The 19,317-nt window shown below is 36.5% G+C and overlaps 1 protein-coding gene across 2 annotated transcripts in view; it reads right to left on the reverse strand.

Annotated features, from left to right (window-relative positions):
- KCND2 (potassium voltage-gated channel subfamily D member 2) overlaps positions 1-19,317 on the reverse strand; it is a 286,358-nt gene that overhangs the window by 236,454 nt on the left and 30,587 nt on the right. The window lies entirely within an intron of this gene.

Below are 19,317 nucleotides of genomic sequence, written 5' to 3' on the forward strand. Positions count from 1 at the left end.
GAATCTGCTCAGACTTCAGCTTTCAGCTCTGGGCTTAGCTGTGCACCTTCGTGACTTTAATCAGCCTGACTTTCTAGTGCCTTGATTTGGGGTTAGGATTCTTGTCATGGATTTCAGTATTGGGCTTCCACTATCCATGTAACTGTGTTGTTTTATAGCATGCATGGATCAAGATAGAGTGTAGTCTAAAATCTGAATTAGTGCAGTGTAATCCTCTTTTACAACGGGTAAAATGATGCAGCATAAATCACATCTTCTAAAGGTTCCTTCAGCTGCACTTGTGATTTGCATTAGCACAGGCGGAGTCAGCAGTTGCCGTCTCCAGGACAAAGAAAATTATAAAATAAAAAGTATCACAAAGGGGTGATGATAAGATCTGGAGTGTAGTGGTTAGAAAAATAAGCCAGAAAAAGCAAAATGGTTTTGTTAATGAAACACCAATTTGTTGAGTCCAAAGTGTTTCACTAGATATCTCAGATTTGACAAATTTTCACCTGTTCCAAAGCGATACAGTCCTGTGATTTACACGTAAATTTCTGTTAGAAGCTCCCTGGGTCAAGGACTCATGTTTCTACAGTACATGGACACAGGTAAGACCTACAAAGAAAAGCTAGTGCCTCCAGAGAACATGTCTAAATTCTCAGGACCCTGTCAAATACTAGACTTTCAGGCAAATGTTTTCTGATGAATTGTCATTCCCAGCAGTGACAGAACTGGGGAATGCAGTTCATTCCAAGCATACCCCACTGGATGTTTCTAAGAAAGATATCTTACACTTCAGAAAACAAAAAAGGTTTGATTTACTTTGGATATGAAGAAATTCACAAAAGTGGGAACGCATCGGGCACGACGTCATTTTTCCCACATCAGTTCACGAAAGAATAAAAACATCTATTCAAGATTTGAGACAGTTGTTTTAATCACTTTGGAGTAGCCAGAATATCTACTGCTCTTTATTGAAGTATTTGTTTGTTGACCTTCAGGCTTCTGTCTTTGAAGACTTTATGAAATGTGCAGTTATCATCCATAAATACATTCTATATCATATCTTATTGCATAAATGAACAGCTTTCTTTCATCTATAGATAAGTGGGCACGGGAATTTCAAAGATGACACAAAATCTAGATGTGCATTTCAAAACAAACCATGAAAAATAGAATATACCTCCTACTCAAAGCTGCAACAGACATGATAAAATGGGTAAAAAAAGATATTCTTGCACAAAGACACAGATGTTCATGGCTCAGAGAAGAGAACAGACACACATTGAAGCTTATCTACAAACAACAGACAAATGAAAAAATACATTATTCTTCCTCTGAGAAGTATCTGTCATTATTGTTCAGAAATATTTTTAGAGATGTTTTGGACAAATGAAGTGCTTTCATTGATAAGATACTCAAGAGTTTAGACAAAATCACTCATTTACCTGTTCTTTATGAATAGCCTTGTAGAATGAAATTTCTTTCATGTTTTTCTTAGCCTCAACCAGTCGTGTAACTGCTCAAACTTTAGTACACTCAGAAGTCCACACATGAAAACATAAACCTCACTTGTGTATACAAAAAAGGGACAGATTCCTTTATCCACTTGCATAGAAATAGTGTGCTAAACAGCAATTAAAAATATTATTCATAAAAACATGCCTTATTTGCAATGTTTGATGATGTGCAGTAGCACTTCAGTGACTTGCTCCAGAAGCACTGATGTTACCCATACACCTATATGGAAAAGTGATATTTTGTAAGCTTTTCAGAACTAAGTTTTGTTTCTGAGTTGGAGAAAAGGAGTAGCTGAGCCTATTTTGTAAATAAAACATAAGAAAAATGGCACTTCCCATTTCTATTCCATTAAAATTTACACACACACACAAAACATCATTGTTGTCAAACCCTGTTTTCTCAGGAATGTTTTCCTTCATTTCTTTTGGCCAAAATGGGTTCAACTGAGATTATGCATATTACGCAAAGTATTCATGTAAGGAGATATCTGTGGAGTCAGTAACACAAAGTGCTGAGTACCCCTGAAGTCTACTGGAGTCAACAAGTGTTAAGTCTTAAAAAAGAACTGTAAATGTATTATGTATCAGGTTTTTCCAGCAACTAAAAAACACTTTTCTGCAATTCAGGGAATGTAGGGGCAAGGGAGAATCATCTTTAGACCCCATTAATAATCAATGAGTGTAAAAGATCAAACAGTGCTCTGTATGGTGATGACAGGACTGGTTTTTGTAGCTGAAGTAAAATCTTGAAAAAACCACTGCTAGTCTCTTTTCTCACTCAGTAATATTTACAATTTTCTAGGTTTTTGTAGCAAATTCCTCAAGATGTATTTTTTCTAATTAACAGAGAAACACTTTCGTCTGATGTAAGAATATAAAATAATTTTGTTAACATTCCTATTTTTATAGAACCATAAAATCATTTAGGTTGGAAAAGACCTTAAAGATCATCAAATCCAACTGTTACCTGAACATTGCCAAGTCCACTACAAGGTGGTTAAATACGTCCAGGGATGGTGATTCAACCACTTCCCTGGGGCAGCCTGTTCCAACTCTTAACAATACCTTTGGTGAAGAAATTTTTCCTAATATCAGGTCTAAACCTCCCCTGGCACAACCATAGGCTGTTTCTTCTTGTCCTGTCTTGTTACTTGGGAGAAGAGACTTACACCCACTGTGCTACAACCTCCTGTCAGGTAGCCATAGAAAGTGGTAAGATCCCCCTGAGCCTCCTTTTCTCCAGACTAAACAACCCCAGGTCCCTCAACCACTCCTCATAAGACGTGTGCTCAAGACCCTTCACCAGCTTCATTGCTCTTTTCTGTTTGCTTTACTAAAGATCGAACAGTTTTTTTTGTAACTAAGATAAATTTGGATTATTTTCTGTTTCAAGAAAGCCACGGTCAATTCAGGAGACCAAACCAAGTGGAACCAAGATTTACACTGGTGTGCAGGTGGTTGAGATGACACTAACCTCCAAGCAACACCACCAGAGCTTTGTATTCAGTTCCCAGTCCTGCCACAAATTCTGCAAACATCAGCAAGCAACTTAATTGTCCTCCCTAAAACGGAAATATTGCACCTTTCCCCCTACTGTCTACCTCTCCCACTTAGTGTGGTCCCAAACTTTCCAAAGAAGAGGCTGTGAAGTCATATGGTTCTGAACCAAATTATTAGTGCAGTATGTAATGGGAAAAATTCATACAGGATAGGAAACAACTCGCGTCGAGAACCTGCGGATGAACTACACTTTCACTGAAGTAACATTGCTAATTTACTATACACATTGGTTATTGGTTGTAAGTATACTACTGGTTTTTAGGCTAAGGCCAGGGGGCTGTTGTTTCCTTTTTAGTTGGCTTTATGGTAAAGGATGGGAGGAATACATTATTATATGTTAATCAGGTTTAATTCTAACCCCACTGAAGCAGAACTCCCACTGACTTCCATGCTGCTTAGATTTTATCCAGCGTGAAAATTTCTTCTCTGAATCTTTATGTTTTGATTCAAGCTTCCAAAACAGCTTTGAAAAACAAATGCAAAAACCTTCATATAGAAGAATTAACATCGGCATAGAAATTGTTTCATCCACTCTGCATATAATAAAAATGTAGCATGAGTATGTACTTATTTTCCAAAGCCGACCAACTAGAATAAAATGCAAATTTCTTGTTAGCTAAAGGAAAGTAATGTGCTATCATTACTGTCAGTACAGAAATCCCACTACAAACAAGCAACTAATGTCAGGAAATGTCAGTTTCAGAGGGGGTGTCACCAAGAAAAATAAGTCTATGACATGCTGAAATACAAGTGGTATTGCTTCCAACCTTGAACTTTGATAGCAGAAATCAAGTTGGTTTAGAGGTATATTTCAGAGGAGACAGAGTGAGTATACCTTAAGATATGAAATTTAAATACATCAATCCTTTAACATAAAATATAGAAGATGCAACCTGATGTCTGAAGATTTATGAATTTTAAGGATTGAACATTTAAGAATAAATACAGCACACATGTTCACTGGTAATTCACAAGTTCATTTCAATTTTCCTGATGTTGGAGTCATTGTACTATTCCAAAGTGTGGCAACCTGGTTCATCTGAAGTAAAACCTAATGAAGATTTTACTTGTATTCTAAAAAACCAAACCAACCCATTTTGGAAAATCAGACTTGTTTCACTTACTACTTTGTCTGTTGGTAACAAGGATACTGCTAGTGCAGTTCCTTTCAGGACCAAAACAATGCCTGGTCATGTCAGTGGGAATATTTCTGGTGTGTTGCAGATTAGACCCTTACAGGGCATTCATTGCAAAGGGCACTGCTCCTTGTCAGACTTTTCATTTAGGAAGTCCCAAACATAATGCTTAAACTGCTGTACACTGCAGGAAAACTTCAGAACAGGCAGATTTATGGGAACTCATGGTGACAGCTAGATAAATTTAGTGAGTTCAGCATGTGGCAAGATTCTTTTATCAAAGCAAGCTTTTATACGAGAAGGAAATAAAGGTTTTCTGCAAAGAGATACTACTTATCTTTTAAGAATCACATGACAAAAAATGATTCTATAATACCAAACTCCTTCCTACAGAATAGGTATTTAATGTTACTAGGGGAATGATGCCAATAAGCTACATTCAAATAGCTTGTACACATCTTCAGCCATTGTTAATCATTAATAGCATTAACAGGAATTTCATGTTTTAGAATGCTTTATTACTGCAGGCACATAATTTTGGTTTCATGTGTTTTGTTTCATATTTTGCCTTCAGATGGTGAATTTCCTATTTTTTCCTTTTGTAATAAATCATGAAGACTCGTTTAATTTTCTCCAGGACAGCTCTTAATGTGACTAGTTTTTCTTTTTGTTACTGTTGTTGGAGAAATAGCTATTTTTAGCTAAATCTTTTTATGTGAACACTGTTTCCTTCCAAAGTTGCTGGTTCACTAGTTTATTTTTTTAATATGTAGAATATGTGGGGAATATACTCGGTCACATCTGAAGGCTGACCTTTTTCTGAAAATATAAATCTCTAGTTTCTAGGAAGGACCAAGTACCTGAGAAGTTTGAAATGGTAAAACTAAGGTGCTTCTGAACTGTAACCTAACAGACAAAACTAGATAATTACGGTGAAGGACAAAGGCTATTGAAAGTCACTTCTATGTCTGAGAAACAATGGCTCTGTTGAATATGCACTAGTTTAAGCTTTCACTTCTGAAAGAAGACACCTTTACACAAACATGAGGGTTTAACAGATTTGTGATGGTGGTCTTAAGTGAGCTAAAAAGAAATAATCATAAAATGCTTTTATAGTTAATTCAATTATCCATTAGTGAAATGTTAAGTAATCCGTGTATTTTTGTTTTAATGTGTGCCTGTAACAGTGTAAATACATTTTTCTTCCAAAATTTTTTATTAAAAGTAAAGAAAATATTCTGACTGTAACAATACACATTAAACATCTTATGCACAGGAGAAATAATCTCTTGAATTACACGTTCTAGGACCTTCATCTTCCAATAATCCCAGCAGAATTTCAAGATCAATGTTTTCAACAAAGGATTAAAAATTCCCAAAGGCTATGAAAGAATGTTTATGCATTTTCTAATCAAGTTGTGGTTGGCAACTTTAAAACTGTTCTACTCAAAAAGATACAACAAATCTCGTTTTCAGAATTGGTTTTTTTCATAAATTACAGGCAAAGAGGCATAATGTTCTATGTTACTATGTTAACACCTATCAAAGTAGAAAGGATTTTAAGTTAAATTAACTGTTCTTAACTAACTAGGTAATAAGTTTATTATCCCATATATTGTGGACTAGGCTAGCACACTTAAAATTTGACTTTGAAACACAACACTTGTAAGTACAAACAGCATGCTAAGTTTAAAAAGCAGTCTTTGTACCAAGTGCTAACAGGTTTATATGGAAGTTGCATTTCCAGTCGGAACCTCCACACTTTCAATACAGACTTAATGCACTTTTCTTATCATTAGGCTTATTGTGAACTTCACCCATTCTGTATTTTCTGCTCTGGTTACTCCCAAATTCAGCTAGCCCTGCAGTTTTCTTCTGGACTCTCTTAATGTCATTCAGTTGTCTAAACCTAGGTATGTAGCTCTTACGATGGCCTAGGGCATCTGACCTGGCCATCTGCTCTTCCAAAAAAAGCAATGGACCTCCTGTAGGTCATAGACGTCTGTCTACTAGCCCTGTGTGGAAGTCTTGGAACCCCTAGGGTGTCCCACATGGCACTCAGTACACACCTGTCTTCATAGAACTGAAAGGAGCTCTCTGTCCTCTCTCATGTCCTGCCTTGAGCTGGCTTTGGAGTACTGTAATCCATTAGGTTTGAACCTGGTTTAAAATTAATATCTAACTTCATAAGTGTGCATACGCTTGTGAATTGGTGTTTAAATTGACTGTAGTCAATTGGTGAGGCCAGCGATGCCTGCTCATCTACAGCAGACATATTTCAGATGCCTAGCGACATTTGAAAGAGCTCTGCAGTTTCTGTATGTAAATGAAAGCTGTGACATAATCCCAAAGGAGACATGCATCCTGCAGGAGAAGCAGATACCAGGCAAGATGTCATAGGCTGTATGAAATGGCATTACAGGTCTGTTTAAGCAACTGAATCCTAAGTCAGCTAAACATCCATCTCTGTGGATACCTTTCAATAGCTACCTGCCTTCTCTGGAGCAGAATTTGATTTCCAACACTTACCTTCACAGGCAAGATCTCTACACAAAAGTCAGCATCACAGTGCCTGAAAAGTGGATGCCTGACTGTGACAGGATCTTTGGAAAGAGACAGGCACCTTTGTCTATCAATGATCATCGAGATCTCTTGAGTTGTTTGTTTCATTCCATTGACTCAATGAAAAGGTCAGTCAAGTCTGCAGAACAATTCAGTGCACCAGAATGCTGAGTAAGGCAGTATCTGGAGACAACTAGTAGGAAGAACATAGGTGTTCACACTGGACCTAGGGTATTGATAATGAAGCTGAGCTAACTTTGCTGCTGAGGATGCTGTACATGTTTTGCATAATACTCTAGTTGTTATGAGCATCTCTCCAGGCAAGAAGAATTGCCCAAGGAGGAACTTCAGCTGAAAAGTACAAACTATTCCTGCTTGTCTTCTTAATGTTCCTCTGTACTCCAGTCTCGAAACTCTGGAATACGCTGCTTCTTATGTCCTTCTGTTGGAATGGTCCCTGTACATTTTATCCCTAAATGCTGTGCAAATGGGCCACATTGCTGCTGCACATATTTATGAATGAAAGTAATGACATTTGATGCAATTAGCTATTTTCTGAGTCAATCTGCTATTTCTAAATCCTTCTGGAGACTTAAGTGAGGTTTGCATTTTAGAAGAGTGAAGTCAGGAAAATAAATGCCTGTTTCCCTGACTGAGGTGCTTCTAACCATGCAAAAGGTATGGGTGTAAGCACCGAGGAAACTGAGACCAATGTAAAGGTGTCTAAGGAATTGAGATGCTCAGAGCAGGCGGCTTTCTTCTGTCTTGCGTCCAGAAATATCTTTCCATGTTCCTTGAAGTAGATGTTTTGGATCCATTGATTATGACGGAAAGCTTTAGTCAGTGCGCACAAATAGGGTGCTTTTTTGTATCTTTGATTCAAAAGAGGAAGGGGATAAAGATACACATCCCAGTTTATTTTGGTGCAGGTTTGGGAGTGGGGAGGTTCTGTAGCAGGATCTTATGACAAGTAAATATTCCAGAGTGCTATAGTACAAAAGCAGTACTTCCAAGCTTTCATACAGACTTCAAGGAATAAACAAGAAGGTGCCTTAAAGGAGTCCTGAATCCTTAATGGATACCCCAAGTTTGATAGACTCTTTCAACAGAGACATTCTGAAACCAAAAATATCTATGCTGACTTGTTCATTGTTCCTCAGGCATTTTAATGAATGAATCTATCTATCTATCTATCTATCTATCTATCTATCTATCTATCTATCTATCTATCTATCTATCTATCTATCTATCTATCTATCTATCTATCTATCTCTATCAATCTCATCTCTCTCTCTCTCTCGACCCCCCTACTCACCACCCCCCTCTCTTTTGCAAGTTTATAAAGACAAACATGTATTGGGAGAGAACTGCCTATTTCTGTAGCCATATCAAGATGGACAAAAGAGCTATAAATTCCGTTCAGTACTGATGTCTACAAGGCTCTCAAATTCTCCGAACTTTTCATATGTCAAGGAGCAGAAGGACGGGGATGAAGGAAAGACATAAAACTTCATCATCATTCATGAATCATAGGCTTGCTCTAACATTTCGCTCAACTGAAAGCACGCTTTCCTGATGGCTAAAAATACAATAAATCTTAAAAATCAATCAATCTGCTTTAAGCAAACCTGAAGAATTCTAAAATCCTTCTTCCAATGTATAATTATTACTGTTCAATGGATAGTACAGACAGGCTTTCCTTTTCACTGATGAGATTTTAAACAGCTACTGGTTACTTTGTAAATTATATTTTTCCCTAGATTTACTGTTAAAGCAAGGTATTTGACTTGACAGATCACTCACATTCAGCTTCTCTCAAAGGAAGGGAAACCTAGCATTGACTGGTAAATTTATATGGATAAGTATATTTGCAGTCAAATGAAGACTCATTCCTGAAGTATATACAGCAATCAGTATTATCCCTGAGCCAAATACGTCTGCATTCAGTCTTTAATGAGGCAAAACCACAGAGGAGTTGAAAGAAGGGGCTACCAAGCACGGTGTCTTATTTAATGAACATGAAGAGTGCTTTCTGTAATGCCCGTGGGGCAGGCATTGCAGGGTAGGATTTGAATGACCATTTTCCTCAAATTTCTTCGCAGCCCTAAAAAGTGAATTTTCATGGTTTGGCTTTATTGGCAGTATCAGTGTCCCGCAGCAAGGCTTTTCACCTCCTGTTGCAGTAACAGAAAAAGAATTATGGAAAGGCTTCTAAATTAATACTTTCCCTGTGTCTGCAGAATTAAAGGACAGGTATATATGAGAAATACACCAGGCAAGGCATGGGTTGTCAGCAGAGGTGACTTTTACCTGTGCTGCAGTTCAGGCACCAGCAGAGCAGTAGTGTGGTATGTGACCAAAGCAGAGAAGTGACAGCATGTAAAGCCTGACCATGAGCAACATGAAAATGTATGAATGCCACGGTTTACATCTTACAGCAGGTCAGGCTAGTCGTTCTTTCCAGGATGTGAATGTAAAGTGGATGCTGCATGTAACATCCAGTGTTACTAGTCGAAAGGGCTGCAGTTATTTTACCCAGTTCTGTATGTGGTGCAAGGTAAATAGAAAATCTGATTTGTTTCACCTGCTGAAGACAGAAAAATGTGAGTTGACAACCTGGCTTATACAGGGGATGCAAATTAGTCAAAAATTATGTCAACACAATTTGTATTTTTCTTGTTAAGGATATTCAGCATTGAGCTTCCGGACAGCTAAATAACAGTGTCGAGGGATTTTAATCTTTTAGGGACCAGTTTATGAAAAGGCTTAAGAGATGTAATTTCATCATCCTGCTATTTTCTTAATATATGATTTTGGTATTTTTACTATGCTACAACAGCTCAATGTTTGTCAACTAGTGGACACATTTGCAGATAAACTAAACCTTTAATTCAATAAAATCTACTTAAATATTCTGTAGGAATTTATGTGATAAAAAATTACCAACTCAGTGATGATAATAGAATGTAACAAAAAAAAGTTTTCATCCTCAACTATACCAATTAAAACATTACAAAAAGCATTAAATGAAACACTCAAATTTCATTAAATCATTCAAAATAAATTTGCGGAAATGTAGTATTACAGCTGTATAAGCAGTGGATGGTCAAAATCATGGGAAGTTATTCTCTCCTGTGTTTTGCAAGACCAAAACCGACTGTCTTGCTTTATGTTATAGATATGTTTCACTTAGAAAAGAATATAAAAAATTAGTGGAACTTATCAGAAGCTATGACATTTGTCAGCTTTACTGGCAGCACAATACTGTTTTCCTGATCAGAAACTATTTTCATTACCTTCAAAGCATAATTTAAGAACTAATTTAATCAATTTTTTATTTAAATTGAATGATAAAGAAAGGGGCTTCTTAACAGAAATGTTTTCTAATTACCTATATTATTTTTTTTTGTTTCTACTGATGCAAATATTTGTTTCCATGTTTTATTCCCCCACCATCATATTTAATGACACATTTAAAGTCTACAAGAAATACTTCCTTAGAAATAGCTTTTTATATCTTATGTTTGGTTTTCCTAATTAGTAGGATTAAGACTGGCATGAGACGTTTAATTGCTTAAAATATATTCGTGTTCTTTAAGATTTCATAACATGAAAACAAAAATAGTATACAATGCTGTTTTGTATAATGCAGTGTGTGCACGTGCCTCTGTGGGTGTGTGCATAAGACAGCATTATGAATGGGAGTTTTAACTTTAGTAAAGATTGAGCCCTTGGTTTTGGCTGCTGCCTTGGAAGTGACGCCATCAAAGAAGGCTGCAGAACCTGAATGATTAGGCATAAGCTAGGGTGCAAGGGAAAGCAGGTTCCTACTAGGAACAGACTAGTGGAGGAAAAAAAGCCATCCTGAGGCACATTCTTTTTATTTAAAATATTATGCAGTGTTCAGAAGGTTTGTGTTCCATACTTATTGAGTAGATTTTTTCATAGGGAAAACGACATACAGAACAAAATTAAGAACTTCTGTTTTTCAGGCACAGGCGCATTTGTTGAGCTGCAGCAGTCAGTGGTGGTAACTGGATTTTCATGGAAGTAAATGATGACTCACTACGATTGAGTTCATAAAGAAGTATAAGATTGATCTACTCAGTAGGCAAACTAACAGTTCAACGAGGCAAGATCAGCTTAGTCCACAAAGGCTTCAAAAACCATGTAAACACAGGCAAATGGATTATAGCTGGCTCTAAACCCAGTGAAAAATAGCTCATGCACACTGTAACTACAGCTTATTTTTAAAGATGAAAAATAACATGCACAAACTGTATTATTTTGTAACAAACCGGAACAGAACAGTTGCAGAAACACATGAAGGAGGCTATTGTACAGAACAGCTTTCCTTTCAGATCTTTCCATTGATAACGTCAGAAGGTTCCACTTAGCTTTGTTTAACCAGATGTCAATGAACAAAAAAACCCTTTTCCTGATCTGTTCTCCAGTGTAAAGCAATGAAATATTAATTAACGTTACATTTATCTGGCTATTCAATTTAGAATAGTTCATTTTTTAAAGGCAGGAGAAAAGAAAAGAGTAATTGACATCTACGAGCAGGTGTTCCTCACGCCAAAAAAATGGCTCACTTTCATTTATTTAAAAAGCTGGAAAATGCACATTTGTTTGGGAAAGCCATTTATCCAGAGAAATCTTTAATTACATGCACCATAAAGCAAGTGCAAAATGCTATCTCCTTAGACCTGTAACTTTAAGCCATTGCAGAGCATGAGCTGCCTAATTTCACCGGAGAATAACAGTCGCTACTTCACTCTGTTGTTGCATGACAGCTGTATATGAACAGCTACTCTCTCTATGATGTGAAGTGGAGGGATGCCACATGACTAGAGGCAAAGCAATGCATTGTGTCAATGTCGTTTCTGTTAAAGATCTTGTAGCCTGACATCCAGAATGGAGTTGCACATTCATGTTCAATGGATAATATTTCTGACAATATACTCTGGATGGCCTTGAGCTGATTACCACTACTTCTTCAGAAAACAGTTGTTACTGAATTGTTTCCTTTCACTAGACTCTGCCTGAGGAAGAATAGCAAGCAAGACTGGATTTAGTGCTGGAATAGCGTAACTTTGTAATTGCCCTACTTTGGTTCTTGAAAACAATTCTTTGTCGAGGACAGGAAACAGCTTGCCTACAGGTGCAATAATGGGAAGAGTAGAGCTGATCGAGATGACTGTCTGCAAGATTATTTCAAGTCTACATGCTAAAACTTTAGCTACTTAACAATAACAAACTTAGGTTAAAGGCAAATGGTATCCTCAGGACCACTGCTCAGACTATCAAGCAGAGCTGTACACAACACCCTTAAAATTTATTCAATATTTCAATCAAATTAGCAAAATGTTTGACTACAATGAGCTACCTGAAAGGTTCACACAGTTGTTTCTCAAAGTTGTTTCTCAACAACCGGCAGTATTGCTGTCCCGCAATAATGTTATTATCTGGTATCAATCATGGATCTTGTGTCACAAGCAACTTATGGATTGACTTTCAAACCAGATTCGAGTCTCAGAACTGACAGTGGAAGTGCGTATGTATGGGGATTTAGGACCACTTAAACCCCATGAAGATGTAAGACATTAGGGTGATGAGGTGACATGATAGTTTTCTGTGGAACTCAATGAGAAGTCTAACCCAGATTTCCAGTTGATGAGGGAATGGAAGGATCAGCTTTCACAGAATCACAGAATGGTCAAGGTTAAAAGGAACTTCTAGAGACCATCTAGTTCAACCCTCTACTAAAGCAGGGGGTGTTTCTCAGCTATGAACCAAATCTAAAGCATGTCCTTCCTTCAGCCTTCTGAGGTGTGAAACTGTTAGTCCTTAAATTTCTCAGTATATGATCAGTAAGGTCAGCCTAGATGGCCAACCAGTCCTACAGGTCTACAGATGCAGCCATATACACACATACCTGTTACTATTTTTAAAATTATTGCACTAGTAAAGATGAATTTTCCTGTGATGTTTATTCCTCAAAGAGAGATTTTCATAACAATTTACTTCAGAGGCAAGAAACACAGCTCATCCAGAACGTAAATACTTGCTAGGATCTTGCCTGTGTTTAGAAGCTCCAGTCATGGAGATTTCTGAAGGGTCTCTGCATTCTGCATACCAGCCCATCACAGCAAACACTTAAACAAAGAAACAATGACTTCCTAAGCATAAAATCCACCTCAAAACCTGAAACTGATTAAACAGACAAACTATGAAGACAGCCATTGCATTGGACTATCTATTTAACTTAAGAAAACCTTGAAAAGCTTACAAGAGAAGAGTCACTGAGCACTGAACCTAAAAGCTCAAATGAAAGCTGCATAGAATCACTCAGAAAAGCTGGAAGTAAAGAATATGAGAGGATGGAAGGAAAACCTGCCTAATGCCAAACTCCTATCGGGAGCTCCCATGTTGCCTAAAAGAAAGTTGAGAAAATTTCAGGGGAAGCTGAACTTGCTGGTACAAGCATAGCATGTGGCAAGACTTAATTTTTTTTCACCTTGGAGTGCCAGAAAATGTATTAACTGTTAATAGCCTGAGTGTCCTCTTGTGGTTCTGGTATATGTATGTTCTTTAAATTATCCATCATTTATAAAATTCTTTACTTCAAATAACCTGTATTTTCCCAGACAAACAGGATCTGGGATGAATATTTAATATAAATATATATGTATTAAATATATGTGTAGATACACAAATAATTAACCCTGTTTTTTCTTGATAAACATTTCCACATTCCAAGGCCACATTCTATAAGTTGACCTAAGCCTCTTTCCCATTAATGCATTTCCATTAGGTCAGGTATTGGCCATAATCCTCATCCCAGTAAGCTCACAGGACATTTGACATCAATTTCAATAGCAATAGGAACAAGCAATTTTTGCATGTATTTGTATAAATCCAAATAGACTTTGGGCACCTTTCATGTGACAACCTTCTTCTTCTCTGTTTTAATTTTGTATACAGGAGACTAAATACCACACACAGACCTCTATCCATCGAACTCCCAATCAGATTTGCTAATCAAAATTTTCTATTCATCAAATAGCATTATTCTTCTTCATTCTTTTCCTTTAATAGCGGGTATAATCTTACTGTGATCACTGTGCTTAGATGAGAGAGATAAAGCTGCATCATCTCATTAAAACATCCTTTAATATGGGTATCTGCCCTCTTAAAAGGAATAGAAGCAACTATAGATTTCCCACTGAAGCTGCTACTAACTCCATTCTGCATCTTCTATTCAAAAAAATTCCCACTGTGAAAAACCTGACAGTGCTTACAAAGCCCTTACTGCAGGGTGTATCAGATTAAGATAAGGACATCAGTAAAGACTATCTGGTTTGCTCAAACTTGTACACAATATGCAAGCTCCCTCCCAATTTGTTGGATTAACAAGGATGACGCTTCTCAGTAGTGCACATGCTATTCCTTTATTTCATCGTCTCGAACCTGACAGATTCGTGCAATACAGATGTTTAGATGTTTTTCAATTGTCTTACTTGAAACTCCTGTAAAGCTCAAATAAAACTACAGCAGATATTTTTAAGGCACGGCGCAAATATTCAGTGCCATGGCCAGCATACTTCCACAGTTCTTTCTGTCTTGTGAAATCTCAATACAATTTTACAGGGTCAGTTCAGCTGTATGAATATGCTTACTCTGGTTTCAATTAATTCTTGCCTTCATTACTTGAAACTAATTAAAACTTATAGCAGAGGATATAATCAGCTAAATAGCTCACAGCTTATTGCTGTGGACAACAAGCCAGTGTGATTCTCCAATACATACACAGGAATCACAATTACACGGGTTATATTACTTGCAATTTTGTCTCTGGAAAAAGTGCTTGGAGAACACTGCATACAGTTCTGCTGCACATAAGTCAAGACTAATGCTGAAAATAAAGGTGAATTATTGGAATAACCACAGGAGTGACTAGGGCTTGGAAAACATGCTTCACAGTGAAAGACTCCAGGAGCACATTGCCCATTTAACTTCACTAAGGGACCCCTGTTAACTGGTGACCAATTTGATCACAGTGAATACTGCAGTGTCCATCCAGAGAACACATACTGATGATAAACTCTTCCTTCGAGCTCAGTGGAAATAAGACAACTTCCAAATGTACAAAATCGACGACAAGGTTGCATGGGATTCAGGTTTCTTCTGCTCAGATGCAGACATCCGTAGTATGAATAGTTGCCTCAACTCTTTTACAGGCTGCGGACAGCTACGAACATTTCTATCATACTACTTTGTTCATCTTGGCTAAATGAACTGTGCTCTAAAGGGCCTATCACTCTCCACCGGAAAACTTGTTCAGTTGTAAAGGGACATCTAAATTAAGGTTTGGTGAGAACACCTCCTCCTTCATTCCTACTAGAAATGTCATACACCTTTCAACAGCTATTAAAAGACTGGTTCATTGATGGCTCTTCAAATAGAATAGGGAGCACTACTCCTAGGTTTAAACCAGAAGGATTTCAGAGTACCCCTATACCTTGAGTCAGATAGGAGGTCTGATGCAGTGATCACAATGGTCTTACCTGACCTTAAAAAATAGATACAGCTGATTTAAACCAAAAAGGAATTTTCAGAAAAATTTCTTCTTCAACTTAACTTTGATACTTTAAAATCATGCCATGAAACAAGTGCCATGATGTGCATAACCAAACCTAGATCTTTTATTTCTGCTTCAACTCTTCAAATTCAATTTGGAGCTCTAGCTGAAATAAAATGAATTAATATTTAATTCCCTTACAAAGTCTGCATGAATGGACCTTTTGCAAAAAAAGAAAGGAGACCTGTATAAATAACTTTATGTCACCAAACCTTTAACACTATGGTCTTGATATTCTTACAGAATTGTTGTAATTGCATTTCACGGATGTATTAACTGTTTATTCTTTCCTGATAGCAATGTTTGTATGCTCATGGGTCAGATAATACTATTAGTATGTCCATAGAAAACACAAGTTTTCACTTCTGTCTTAGAAATCAAACTGTAAGAGATAAAATAGGTGTCAGATGTAATAAAACTTGATAATTTCATTGCCACCTTCTCATATTAGCCTTAACCAAAAAGAATGTCTCCATGCCTTCTTCTGTTTAGCAACCTTTATTATATGCCTACAGAATTCACTACTCAGTGTTGAAATAATACACTGTGTGTAAGAATTCAGTACAAGCTGTGCTCATGCCAAAGGAATTCTAAAACAGAACATAAAAATGCTCTCTCCTGTCTAAAAATTAAAATGTGAATAAGTTTTCAGCCTCGTAACCACACTAAATTATAAATGCAACAGAATACATCACATATTTAACATCAAAGTTCTTAATTCATTCAATAGCTGAAAATATTTTTGGCTCTGGTCCGAATCTTCAGCATTCTCTTTATTCCTCATTTTTTTAATTGAGCTTGCAGTTTAGAAGATGTATTATAGACTTTTAAATCATACTGTAGGTGCAACTTCTTACGTCTTAAATCTACCATTTTAAATTTTACATGATAAATTGAAGGTTTAACTTTTTTTTTTTCCCCTGTAGTATGTGGGAGTATTTGACTTGAACTCATAAGCGTGAAGCAGGTCCAGAGGTGCTTTAGAAACTCACACTTTCAACTTCAAAGTAGTAATATAAGCTTCTGCTTACAACCATGTGGGACATGTTTAGCTCTGGGCACATTTCACTATGTAACCTATATATGGCCAATGAGAAAGACCTACTTTTTTCCATAACCTATTTTCCCCTTATAGAGTTTAAATTCCTATGAGTAATGAAAATCACATAAAATAATTTCAAAGCAAATTTTTAAATGGAAGAAGTTTGATTGAAAGAAATTATTAAAATTATTTTGCTTACCTCTTATTCACTTGTTTCTGTATTGGGAATCTGCCATTCTAACTTGTAAGCATTAAGTAATTTTCTGCCCTCTTCCTAAGTTTTGAAGACAGGCAGGAAGTTTTCAATGTTTTCACCATTTTCCAGTATTGTTAGCTACTTTTACATTTGTATGGGATGAGCTTTGATTCTGACCATGGATACAGAGAGACCAAATAATTCAGGAGGGCCTGAAGGGGCAGAGAGACCACTGCTCACTGTGAAACAGTTTCACGGTGTCACGGCAGCGATATGGCTGCTCTAGGTTCCCAATACGGCCAGCATTTAGTACAGGAATCATGGAGCTGTACTCTTCATCAAGGTAATACTCCATAAATATGAGTCTCTGCAGGTTAACTTTTATAAACTTCTGTATATGCTTATTAGTAATATACACTAAAACTTTCAACTGCTTTTTTTTTGTTGTTGTTGGGTTTTTTTGGCATGATGTCATGGGAGCCTTCTAAGTAAAAATAAATGTCACTGTATTGACATATGCTTGCTCAAACTGAGTCCGGGATACAACCGCAAGCAATTTATTTATTTTGTGGGGGTTTTTCAAACTAAATCTTTGGGGGTTGCAAATGCTTGAATTCACAGTGTAGCAAGATTGTTGTTTTTAGTCTTTTCTAGTCTATCTGTTCTACAATATATTTTATGATTATTATTGAAATTTCTTCCAAATTCTCTCCACACCATGAAAGTTACTGATTTTTAGTAAAATTATCCAATCACCACATTGCTTGAAGGAATGTATTTCTCTTAATCTTTACAGTTTGCAGTGTGATTGAAGCAATCAGTAAATAAATATAAAATAGATTTATAGTTTAATCTTCCTGTCCTGTTTTCTCTTGAACTTATTCAACTTCGAACGTTATTTTTTATCAAGTCACTGTCACTAACATTTCACATATCCCATAAGAGGAGGAGACTTTTTCCATTCCTGACATTTTACTGAAATGTATTTGTTTTATATTCTGAATTTTATTTCACTAAAATTATGTGTTCAGTTTCTTCTAAAATCAGATTATTAGTCCCTAAGCTTTTTATATGTGCTTACCTTTGCAAAGACTTTTGCATGTTGTTATCTTCATACAGCGGATATAATCAAGGTTGAGTAGAAGTTACGCCATTGAGTTCAGTGTGAACAGGACAGGATAAAAAGGAAATTTTTACCATTTTGATGTCCAGTTTTCCAATTCCCTTGCTTGGTTTGAAGGCACTTCTGTGGCCCCTGTGCAGTACTGCGTTTTCAAGGATAGAAGGCTTTTTTCCAAAACATGTCTACCTCTGTTTCAAGATGATCATGAACAAATTAAGTGGAGGAAAAAAAAAACCAAAACAAAACAAAACAAACAAGGAGGGTGAACAGATGTCATTAACATGTTATTCTCTGAAATGACATTATTTAGAAAATATTTTGAAGGTTCTAAGTCTTTTTTTCAATGGGTAGCCAAGATCAGATGTTCTTTTGAAATGGAATTGCCTTTGTTCTAGAACTGTTTGGGATAAAGAGTTAGGATTGACTTATGAGAAAAGGCATTGTCTTCCATTAAGATAAATAAATAAATAAATAAATTTCCACTTTCCCCCAACAAAAAAAGACAAGTTACTAAAAAAGGTTGGAAATGAGGTATTATTTGTTCTGTTACACTTGTTCCAAAACACAATAAATGCACTACAGCTACTGTAAGCCATCAAGTGATACTGTAGAGCTTGTACATAACAAGGGCAAATATACTATATTTTTGAAAGTTGTTTTTACAGCAAATAGAAAAATTACTATTACAGATAAAGGAATGGGCAAAGAAGTTTTACTCTGATCCAATATCATAGATATCAAATCACCTGCAAAGGGTTAGTATGTTCCTATCTATGTTAGCACTGTTTCTATCTATACTGGACATAAGTGATTTATTTTTTCTGGTGTGTACTTATAAATTACACAGGATTTTTTGATTTTAAATCTAACTTCTATTGGCATCTACCTCATCTGTTGCACTTTCTGCTGAAGACACATAACTCACAGCCCTCTTATCCACTCTGTCATTGCATAGAGCCAGGGCCACGGGAACAGCTTTTTACAGCTGGCAGTCAAAAATATTTTGCTGGACTTCCTTAGTACATGAACAAACTCATCTGATGAAGCACCTGGAAACAACACCACAATGAGTCCAAAAAATGGTGAAGCAGAAACAGGGAAAATGTGTTCCCGAACTTCAGGCTTTGCTGTCTTCATAAAAATATCTCAATATATACATATTTTTAAAATTTAACTGGCATTTTGTGTCATTTGAGTATTATCACATCCCAAGATTCTTAACTCTCTGATAATCAAAGCAAAGAAAAGTTAATGAGCCCAACACCCACTCACAGTACAGGTGAGTACTCTTTGGTCATACAAAAAAGCCTTAAAGTAGCATAAATATAAATATTAATTTTTATAAGATATTTTAATATCATGATTACATATATATATATTAAAATGAACCTCCTAAGACAGGCAGCTGATATATTTATCTTCAGAATAACAGAGTTAAATTCAAGAACTGCAAGACAGAGGATCCAGATAACTACAAAAGCCAGTCAGTATCACCTTGACCCCTGGGAAGGTAGTGGAGCAAATTGTCCTGGAAGCCCTTTCCAACCTATAT

The sequence above is a fragment of the Falco rusticolus genome, chromosome 5, assembly GCF_015220075.1.
Source record: "Falco rusticolus isolate bFalRus1 chromosome 5, bFalRus1.pri, whole genome shotgun sequence".
Lineage (NCBI taxonomy): Eukaryota > Metazoa > Chordata > Aves > Falconiformes > Falconidae > Falco > Falco rusticolus.